Source organism: Desmodus rotundus, chromosome 13 (assembly GCF_022682495.2).
Source record: "Desmodus rotundus isolate HL8 chromosome 13, HLdesRot8A.1, whole genome shotgun sequence".
In the NCBI taxonomy this organism is placed as follows: Eukaryota; Metazoa; Chordata; class Mammalia; order Chiroptera; family Phyllostomidae; genus Desmodus; species Desmodus rotundus.
In genome coordinates, this window is record NC_071399.1 from 94,742,622 (window position 1) to 94,753,558 (window position 10,937).

Below are 10,937 nucleotides of genomic sequence, written 5' to 3' on the forward strand. Positions count from 1 at the left end.
ATCAATGAGTGTTGATGGCCGTGGTATTTAGAAGTGCACTTCAAAACATCAAAGTGTAAGTACTTTCCAGTTACCTCGAGACTGGTTTCCAGAATAATGGCCAAGGAACAATAAACGTGATTTATGTGACATTGTTGGAACTGGCCTTATAGTGTAATCAAGTTGTTACAACTTGCAGGTGTGCTTCAAAATCATTTGTCATCGGCTTTGTGTGTTGCAGCTTCCTTAAACAACGTGGAGGGAAAATTCATTCATAATTTTGCACTAAGAGGTACAAGAAAAAAAGAGTAAAATATAAGCGCCATCAATGTATGTATGTGCCCTTCTGGACATGTCTACAGGCTCGTTTCCTCCACTCTGCCTGGACTTTGGTTACCATTTCAGATTCCTTGTATGGGTGCAAAAGCTGTGCATTTTAAGCCTCTGTTTCTAATGTGTGCATTCAAGGGTGAGAATTTCTTTCTCAGGTTTTGGTCCGTGGCATCTTTAGCATCATTCAGGTCAAGTTACTTTGTAATTCAAATAGTGGTTCATTTTGGAGGTTCTGTAGGAGTCTATTTGAGAAGGTCTGTGCAGCAGAACTTTGTACTCATCCATTCCCCGTGAATGCCAGCTCAAGTGCCATTAGAGCAGAAAACATATTGTATAGGCTTTCGAGGCTGTGATGATGGTTGAAACTTGCTTTAAATGGGATTGTCCAAAAAGTCAGTTTGGTCCCCCACAACTGCACCACCTCTGCGTCCCTCCCAGCACGTCACCTGGCACCGGCCCCGCATACTTGCCTTTAATGTCATTTGAAACTTTTTTAGACAGTATCATGACAACTGTCATATCCTCCTGGGATGACAAACCTCATGACAACTGTTGAATGTGTGTGTGGCCCTCTTCTCACTGAAGACACCTGAACCTAACATTTTTGGCTCCTCAGTCTGTGTCATTTCCAGAAAGGTACAAGCGCAAGTGTAAGGCAAGAAAACATGCTTGGTGTACAGAGAAGACGCTGAGTCTTATGGAACATGTGAGAAGTGGGTTGCAAAGATTCATGCCGGAGATTTCTCATGCGCAGTTGCCCATGGGTAGGCAGACCAGGAGCAGTGGAGAGCCATCCAGGGCAGACGTTAACAGAAGACAGACCACGTTATGGCACATGGGAGACAGGCAATATACTCAAAGTATCCCAATACAGTGTCGAAAAGCATTTGCAGCAGCTTCGTTATGTTAATCTCTTTGACATTTGGGTTCCACAGCAGTCAAGCATGGTGGTGGGGGTCCCATCTTGACTGAATTTCCACATGCAGTTCTCTACGGAAATGGAAGGGAAACATTCCATTTCCAAGACAAAGTGTGAGGGGATGAACCATTGATATTTGAGAAAAATGTGGAACAGGAGATATTGAGGGAAGTCCAGGAACCACCAGCAGCCCATCCAAAGGGTGGTCTTCATCTGAAGGAGGTGATGTCCTGCAGTGGGTGCTCCTTGCGGAAACTCAGAGGGCTTCTCCCGACAATGACTGATCTCCGTTAGACTAAGTGAAAGCCACCTGAGGGAAAATGTCCAGAATTTGTCAGGAAAGACAGGGGAGCTTCAGGATAAGGCAGGAGCGCACCTGCTTCTCTTTGGTGACCAGGGGAAAAGTTCCAGCCTGGCTGGGCAGTCACGATTCATCTGCAGTCCTCACCAGAGCTTGTGCTTTTGCATGACCCTTTAGTTTGGTCTTTGTGAATTTCTCTTATTGGAGAGGAATTTTCCTTCCCTGGAATAGTTCTCTGGTCTGAAAGAGAACAATGTTCTGGGATGATGGAACAGTGAAATTGCATGAAAGGTGGCAGAGGGCAGTGGAACAAAATGGTGACAATGTTGTCCGGTTGTTGTTCAGTCCCGTTGTTTAGGGGAAAATGAAAATTGTCTCTGTCATGGCATCTGATGGTGAGAAGTGAACAAAATGTTTGGTGAAGCCAGTATAGTATGTGTTCCAAATGTTGGTCTTCGCTGCCATCTCGTGGCTTTTTTAAGGAATGACACCTCAGTACAGGTCAGCAGGAAAAATGGTTGACTCCGTGGAAGATCAATGAGTTTTGATGGCAGTGGTATTTAGAAGTGAATTTGAAAATGTCTAAATGTCAGGGCTGTCCATTTACCTTGTCACTGGTTGCAGGTTAATGGCCGAGAGAGCAATAAGCATATTTTATGTGACATTTCTTGGATCTGGCTGTGTAGCATGATACAGTCGGGTTTCCACAAGTTCCAGGTATGTTTGAAAATCACTTGTAATCTGCATTGTGTTATACAGAATCCTTAAACAACGAGGAGGTAAAACTTAGTAAAAGTTCTCTACCAATATGTAAAAAAAAAAAAAAAAAGTAAATACAAGAACTTTCATTTTATGTATATGCCCCTCTAGACACGTTTACGGGCTTTTAAAACTCAACTTTGCCTAGAGTGCGTTTACTATTTTAGGTTCATCTTCGGAGTAAAAAGGGAAGGAAACTTTGTGAGAAGCCAATATGCGAGTGTTTGTTCCAACTGTGGGTCTCTGCTTCCATCTCGTGGTCATTTTGTGCAATGACACTTCAATGCAGGTCAGCAGGAAAACTGGTTGATTCCAGTGAAATTCAATGACTTTGGGTGGCAGTGGTATTTACAAGTGTATTCTAAAACATCTAAATTCCATGTGTGTCCAGTTACCTTGTGACTGGTTTTCAGGTTAAGGGCAAAGGGAGCGATTGATACGTTTTATGTGACATTTCTCAGAACTGGCTCGGTAGCGTAGCAGCGTCAGTCTTTGACAAGTTGAAGGCGTGCTCGAAATTTGTTTGTCTTTGCTTTGTTGCAGCTTCCTTAAACAACGTGGAGTAAAATTTATACAGAATTCTGCACCAAGAGGTGCAGGAAAAAAAGCAAAGTAAAATATCAGCGCTATCAGTGTATGTACTCTTGTTTTCTCAACTTTGCCTGGACTTCCTTTTCCATTTTCGGTTCTTCCTACATGTGCAAACCTTGTACATTTCCAGTTTCTTTCTTTTTTTAAAAAAGATTTTATTTATTTTTAGAGAGAGGGGAAGGGAGGGAGAGAAACCCTCAATGTGTGGTTGCCTCTCTCAGCTCCCAGCTGGAGACCTGGCCCTCAACCCAGGCATGTGCCCTGACATGGAATTGAACCAATGACCCTTTGGTTTGCAGGCTGGTGCTCAATCCACAGAGCCACACCAGCCAGGACTCCAGTTTCTGCTTCTAACCTGTGTGTTGAAGGGTGAAGATTTTTTTCTCAAGAATTGGTAATATCATCCTTAGCATCATTCGGGTCAGGTTATCATGTAAGTCAAATGGTGGTTCATTTTGGAGGTACTGTAGGAGTCTATTTTGGAAGTCCTGAACAGCAAAACTGTCTATTCATCTATTCTCTCTGTATACTAGGATAAATGCTATGGGAGTAAAAAATGTACTGTATATGATTTTGAGGGTGCGATGCTGGTCGAACCTTGCCTTAAATCGGGTCCGCCAAAAGGTCTCTTCAGCCAAAAAGTCTGCTCAGTGAAAAAGTCCATTTGGCCAAAAGTCTGTTTGGCTAAAAAGTCAGTTCAGCCACAAGTCTGTTCGGCCTGCAACCCCAGTCCCCCAACCCCATCGCATCACCTGTCTCTGGTCGCCCATACTTGCTCTTAACATCATTCAAAACTGTTTTATTAGACTATATTGTGACAGCTACTATATCAGTGTGTGATGAAACTCATCACAACTGGTGATTGTGTGTGTGTCCCTTTTCACAGTGAACACGGGTGAACAGAAGCACCATTTTTGGCCACTTAGGCTGGTCATGTCAAGAAAGGTACATGCATGAGAGTAAGGCAAGAAAAGATTTATGGAGAAGATGCTGTGACTGATGGGACATGTCTGAAGTGGATTGGGAAGTTTGATGCTGGAGGTTTCTCGGGTGCAGTGGCTGCATGGGAAGGTGGACCACGTGCAGTGGAGAGCCATCCAGCGCATACATGAACTGAGGACAGACCACGTTATGGCACATGGAATTCAGGTGACATACTCAAAGTTTATGTATCATGCGTGGAAAATCCCTTGTATCAGCACAGTTACATTAGTCTGTTTTAAGTCTGGGTTTCACAGAAGTTAAGTAGGGTGGGTGGAGGTGGGATTAAATCCTTCTTGACCACATTACCACATGAGATTCTCTAATCAAACACAAGGAAAATGTTTCATTTCCAAGACAAATTGTGAGGAGGAGGAAGAACTGTTGATATTTTACAATAATGTGGAATGGAAGAGATCATGGGCATATGAAGGGAACCACCACCAGACCCTCCAAAGGAGCATCTTCAGCCTTGGCTGGTGTGGCTCAGTGGATTGAGTGCCCGTGTGCAAACCAAAGGTTTAGAGTTTGATTCCCAGTCAGGACACATCCCAGTCAGGTCTAATTCGGGCCAGGACCGCAGTAGTGGATGTACAAGAGGCAATGACACATTGATGTTTCTCTCTCCCTCCCTACCCCTTCCTGTAAAAACCAATAAATACAATCTTAAAACAAAGAAAAAGGATATTTAAAAAAAAGAAAAGGACCATATTCGTCCAAAGAATGTGGTAGTATGTATGTGGTTGGTTCGGGAGGGAGTACTTTATTAGAACATGCTTGCGGAAAACCAGTGGGTTATTTTCAACAGGTATGGCTCCTGATTAAACCAACTGAAAGCACCACTCCAGGGAGAGCCAGCAGTTTGTCAGCAGAAGACAGGGAAGCTTCTGGATAAGGTGAGAGTGCTGTTACCCTTTGGTGACCAGGCCAACGTGTTCCCACCCTGGCTGCCCAGTCGTGACTTGTCCTCAGTACTCATCAGGCCTCGCAACTTTGCATGGCTGTTTAGTTCGGGCTTTCTGAATTTCTCTTAATGGAGAAAGGTTTCCATTCCCTGGAAGACTGCAGAAGGCACCTGGACAAGTTCCCTGTTTCAACAGATAACAATATTTGGGGAAGACGGAATGGTGAAGTTGCCTGAAAGATGGCAGAGGGAGGTTGAAGAAAACGGTGAAACCGTTGTTCAGTTATGTTGTTGGTAGAAAATGAAAAATGTGCCTGTCATTGCAACTCCTGGTAAAAACCAAAGGAACCCTTCTGCAAAGATCAAAGTACTCGTGGTCCAAATGTGCATCTCTGCTGCCCTCTCGTGGCCGTTTGGGGGAATGACACCTTAGTGCGGGTCCCCAGGAGAATTGGTTGATTCCTGTGGAATATCAATGACTTTTGACAGCAATGTTAATTACAAGTGCATTTCAAGACATCTAAATGTAAGGATTGTCAGGTTACTTTCTGATTGGCTTCTAGATTAAGGGCATAGGGAGCACTAAACGTGTATTATGTGACATTTGTTGGAACTGGCTTTTAGCATGATAGAGTCAGGTTTTTACAAGGTCTAAGTTGTTTGAAATTTTTTGTAATTTGTCTGTGTGTTGCAGCTTCTTTAAACAAGGGGAAAATAAAATGTATTCAAAAATCTCCACTTGGAGGTAAAATCAAATCAAATCGCTATCATGTTATGTACGTGCCCTTCCAGACATGTCTAGAGGCCTGTTTCCTAGAGTGTGTCTTGGCTTCATTTACTCTTTTCGGTTCGTCAAATGAGTGCCACTCTTGTACAGTTTGAGGTCTTGTGCCTAACACGTGTGTTTAAGGGTGCAGATTTTGTTCTCAAGTGTAAGTATGTAGTATGTTTAGCATCATTCAGTTCAAACCATTTTGTAACTCACAATGTGGTTCATTTTGGAGGTTCTGTAGGAGTTTATTTCAGTAGTACCAAGCAGGAGAACTTTCCAGTCACCCATTTTCAGTGAACTCTAGCTTTAGTGCTGCGAGAGCAAAACACATACTGTAATTGATTTCAATGGTGCAATTCTGGTTGAAGCTGTCTTTATACCGGGTTTGCCCAAAAGTCAGTACGGCCCCCACCACCCTTTTGCCGTCCTGCCCCTTCATGTGACTCTGGATTGTGTTCTTGTCTTTAACTTCACGGGAAACTGTTTTGTTGGAGTGTATCATGACAGATGTCATACCAGCATGCGTTTCAATAAAAAACTCATCAAAACCGTTGAGTGATGTTGTGGCCATTTTCATCCTGAAGATGGGTGAACATAAGGAACAGTTTTGGCACATTAGGCTTTGTCATTTCAAGAAAGGTGAAAGCACATCTGGAATGCCAAAATAAAGATTTGTAGTGTGTATGGAGAAGGCTCCCTTAGGTGATGAAATGTGTCGAAGTGATTTGCCAAGTTTCACGCCCAAGATTTCTTGCACAGAGGTGCCCCACGGACATGGCAGACCAGTAGCAGTTCACGGCCATCGAGTCCAGACCTTACCTGAGGACAGACCAGGTTATGCCATGTGGGAGACGGGTGACATACTCAAAGTATCCAAACTGAGCACTGAAAATCATTTGCACCTGCATGATTATGTGGATCGCTTTGAAGTTTGGGTTTCACACATATTGAAGGGATGGGGGGGGACTTTCTTGCCCTCATTCCCACATGCAGTTTTCTAGTGAAACCTAAGGAAACTGTTCTGCTTGCAAGCAAATTGCTAGGGGCGTATGAACTGTTAAACTTTGAGAATAAAATGGAACGGGAGAGATAGTGTGCACATGAAGGAACTACCACCAGCAGCTCCTCCACAGGGCGGTCTTCATCCAGAGCAGGTGATGTTGCCTATGTGGTGATAACAGAGCAAGTTCTGTAGGAGGTGCTTCTTGGGGTAATTCGCAACATGTGCTGCCCCATCACTGCAAGACCAACTGCATGCACTTCCTGTTGACAGAGTCGAAGCAGAAGTCGGGGAAGCTTCAGGATGAGGTGGGAGCGCACGTTTCTGTTTGGTGACCAGTGAGAAACGGTTCCAGCCTGGCCGCGCAGCCGTGATTCATCAGCAGTACTCACCAGAAATTGCACCTTTGCCTGGCCATTTAGTTCAGTATTCCGAATTTCTCAGTGGAGAGAAATTTCCGTTCTGTGGAAGACTGCAGAAGGCACCTGGAAGAGCTGTGCTGCTAAAGGTATCAGTGCTGTGGGACGATGGAATGGGAAGTTGTCTGAAAGATGGCAGAGGCCAGTGGCAAGGAATGGCGATGACGTTGTGCAGTTATAATTTGGGAGGAAAATGAAAAGTGTGCCCGTCGTTGCATTTTACCGTAAACAGCTAAGGAACCTTTCAGTCAAGGCATTGGTGCGATACGCATTGTATCTGTCGGTTTCTGCTACTGTCTTGTGGCCATTTTGGGGAATGACTCCTTAGTGCATGTCAGCAGGAAAAGGGGTTGATTCCAGTGGGAATCCCTTTGACTTTTCATAGTAGTGTAATTTAGAAGCTCAGTTGAAGACGTCTAAATGTCAGGATTGTGTAGTTACTTTGCAACCGGTCTCCAGATATCGGCCGAGGGAGCAATAAATGTATTTTCTGTGACGTTTTTTGGAAATGGCTTTGTAGCGTATTGGAGGCAGGTTTTTACAAGTGCCAAGTGTGCTTGAAAATCGTTTGTAATTTTCTTTTTCCATCGGAGGTTCTTTAAATAACATGGAGGTCAAATTTATTTGAAATTGTCCATGGAGAGGTAAAAAAAAGTAAAGTAAAATACAAGCGCTCTCATTTTATGTACGTGCCCCCGAGGACATATCTACGGGCTCGTTTCCTCCACTTTGCCTGCACTTGGTTTACTATTTTAGGTTCCTCCCACAGGTGCAAAACTTGTGCATTTCCAGCTTCTGTGTCTGACCTGTGCATTCAAGGGTAAAGATTTCTTTCTCAAGTTTTCATATAGAGCATCTTTGCCATCAGTCTTGTCGAGTTATTTAGTTTTTTACATTTATGTATTTACTTACTTTGATTTTTTAAAAAAAGTTTTTATTGATTATGCTATTACAGTTTCCCCAATTTCCCCCCCTTTTCCCCCCTCCTCCCTACACCCCTTACCTTCCAGCATTCCTCCCTCCCCTTAATTCATGTCCATGTGTTGTACATATAAGTTCTTTGAGTTCTCTGTTTCCTATACCATTTTTCATCTCTCGCCATCTATTTTGTGCCTACTAATTATGCTGCTTCTTCTCTGTACCTTTGTCCCCCTATTCCTCCCCTCCCCCTCCCCACTGAAATCCCTCCATGTGAAGTCCATTTCTCTGATTCCTGTTCTAGTTGTTTGCTTAGTTTTGGTTTTCTTTTCGGTTCAGTTGTTGATGTGAGTTTGTTGTCATTTCACTGTTCATAGTTGTGGATGTTCTTCAATTTCTTAGATAAGTCCTTTTAACATTTCATAGGATAAGGGCTTGGTGATGATGAACTCCTTTAACTGGACCTTATCTGGGAAGCACTTTATCTGCCCTTCCATTCTGAATGATAGCTTTGCTGGATAGACTCATCTTGGATGGAGGTCCTTGCCTGTCATGACTTTGAATACTTCTTTCCAGCCCCTTCTTGCCTGTAAGGTTTCTTTTGAGAAATCAGCTGATAGCATTATGGGCACCCGTCTGTAGGTAAATCTCTCCTTTCAGTTGCTGCTTCTAAGATTATCTCTTTATCATTAACGTTGGGTAACTTAATGATGATGTACCCAGGTGTGTGGTTTTACTATCATTCCATGCAAATTATTTTCTAAATCCAATTGTGAGTTATTTTGGGGTGGTCATTTAGAAGTGTATTTCGTAATTTGTAAATGTAAGTACTTTCTAGTTATCTCTTGTTACTGATTTCTTGATTAATTGCAGTGAGAGCAAGAAATATGTGTGTGTGTATATATACACACACACACACACAAACACATTTCAGTCCTTTAAAATTTGTTGGAACTTGCTTTATGTTACAATATGGTCAGTTTTTATAAACATCTCCGTGGTCCTTGGAAAGCATCTGTAATCTGCAGTTTTGGGGTGTAGCGAAGGACTTGTGCACATTGAATGCAATTTGCTTCTCATGTTTTTCTAAAAATATTTTTTACTATTTTTTTGTGGGCTTCATTGGTTCTGAAACAGAGAGAGTTTTGGTAAATCTCCTATAATGATTATTAGTCTATTTTTCTTTGTAGCTCTGTTCTATATAATTTTGAATTTATGTTATTTAGTGAATAAAAATTTGAAAGTAACTGATAAATTGAACTTACTGATATGAAGTACTCCTTTTTATATGTAGTGGGGTTTTTGGGTTTTTTTTGCCTCCAAGTCTACTATATGTGATATCATTTTCATTTGGTTAATGTTCGTGTACTATATTTTCCCCATTCTTTCACTTTAGATCTCTTGGTATGTTTCAGATAGCTCTGTTTTATGTTAGTTATGAGTGGATGGTAAAATCAATTAAAGAATTGATCTTGGTGGAGGATGTCATGTAGGGGGCCCAATAATTTTCCCGTTCAGTGGTTCCAGCACCTTGTATTATATCACAAATATTTTCCCACATATGTAAGGAGATATTTTTATCATAGAAAATAACCACGGCATCTCACATCATCACTGTCTCATTTATGCTCTTCTGTGTGTAGGTTTTCTGACTCTCTCCTGTAAGTGAGGTTCTCCCGCCTATGCATATCTTACATTTGTCCATTTTCATTTGCTAACCTGTGTCATACCTGTTGGATTATTAGACCAGCCCAAAGATAGTTGAGGTCACAGGAAAGGTTGTTTCTCCACCAGGTAAGCAAGCAGTCAGGTGTTTAATATGAGGTGAATTTGGGGAGTACGTGTACGTCACCATTTACTTAAGGAAGATGTAACAATTTAAGTAAAGTAACTTATTCTCAGAACAGAATGGTTATATCAGTGAAATATGGAACAATGTTCTCATGTAGCTTGTGGATATACAACTTGTATTTGAAGTTTCAAAGGTGGCAATGAAGAGGGCTAACATTTTGCACTTGGCACGTTGATTTTAAACTGGCTGTTAAGGAAGGGAAGACTGAGCTTTGCGCAGTGGCAGTATCGTAGCCAAAGAGGTTTACCTGAGGCGCGATTATTGCTAAAAGAAAGGGAAGACTGAGAAATTACTTAGGATTGTCATCTCATTTCTTCCTAAGAGGTTTAGTGGCCACAGTTTGTTTTAGGAAGAGAGCTTCAGCACCATCACCTCAGCTTCAGACAGTGACACTCCTAGCAAGAGCCTGTTGACCCTCTTACCGTCTCCTCGTGTCTTAAAGTTTTGGGAGTTGCCCAACAATAATCAACCTGCCAGGTATGCTGGCTTTTTCCCTAAATTACCTGCATGTCCCCCATTTCACTTTTGAAATCTAAGACTCTGTTCTTCCATATTCCAAAATACCCTATATACCCAATATCACCTCAATTTATTTGGTATTCATTTGAATGTGAATTCCCCTTGTCCATGTATTAGACATTGAATACCTCCCATTAATCAGATTAATTTGATTTGATTGTCATCTTAGCTGTGAGAATGTAGAAGGTATGATAAAAAATAATTTTTTAATCCCCACAGGTTTGGTTATCCAGCCATGTGACATTCATGGCCGGGACAGTAACTTCTGGAAAGTGTAGTTAGTCTCTGAGAGATCATGGGCATCTCCTGGCGAAAGTAAGCATTATTATTATTTTTTGCTCTGTCAGCCTTTTTGGTCTATTTCTGCAGGGCTTGGTATAATTTAGTAGTGCTGGGAGTTATTTTCTTCTCTTGTATACTTACATTGGCATGAAAACCTGTTTCTGAGGCCAGCTGCTTGGAGTTAGAGATTCAGGAATGTTTTTTATGGGCTCCTGGCTCTGTTTACATTGTGAGGACTCGGTTCTGCTCCTGCATGTGGCAACTGGGCTCCATTGTCCAGCCGTAACCCTGGAGTGTGGCTGTGGGGTCCTGGTTATAGATCTGGGTTCTGTTTCCTGGGTCTGTGGCCTGAGGTTGAATCTGTGTGTCTGGGATCTGGAGTCTCTTATGGTGTGGCTTCATGTCCTG

At 42.3% G+C, this 10,937-nt stretch overlaps 1 pseudogene; it reads left to right on the top strand.

Annotated features, from left to right (window-relative positions):
- Positions 1-9,935: 9,935 nt before the first annotated feature.
- On the top strand, positions 9,936-10,003 carry LOC128779895 (U4 spliceosomal RNA; annotated as a pseudogene).
- The last annotated feature ends 934 nt before the right edge of the window (positions 10,004-10,937 follow it).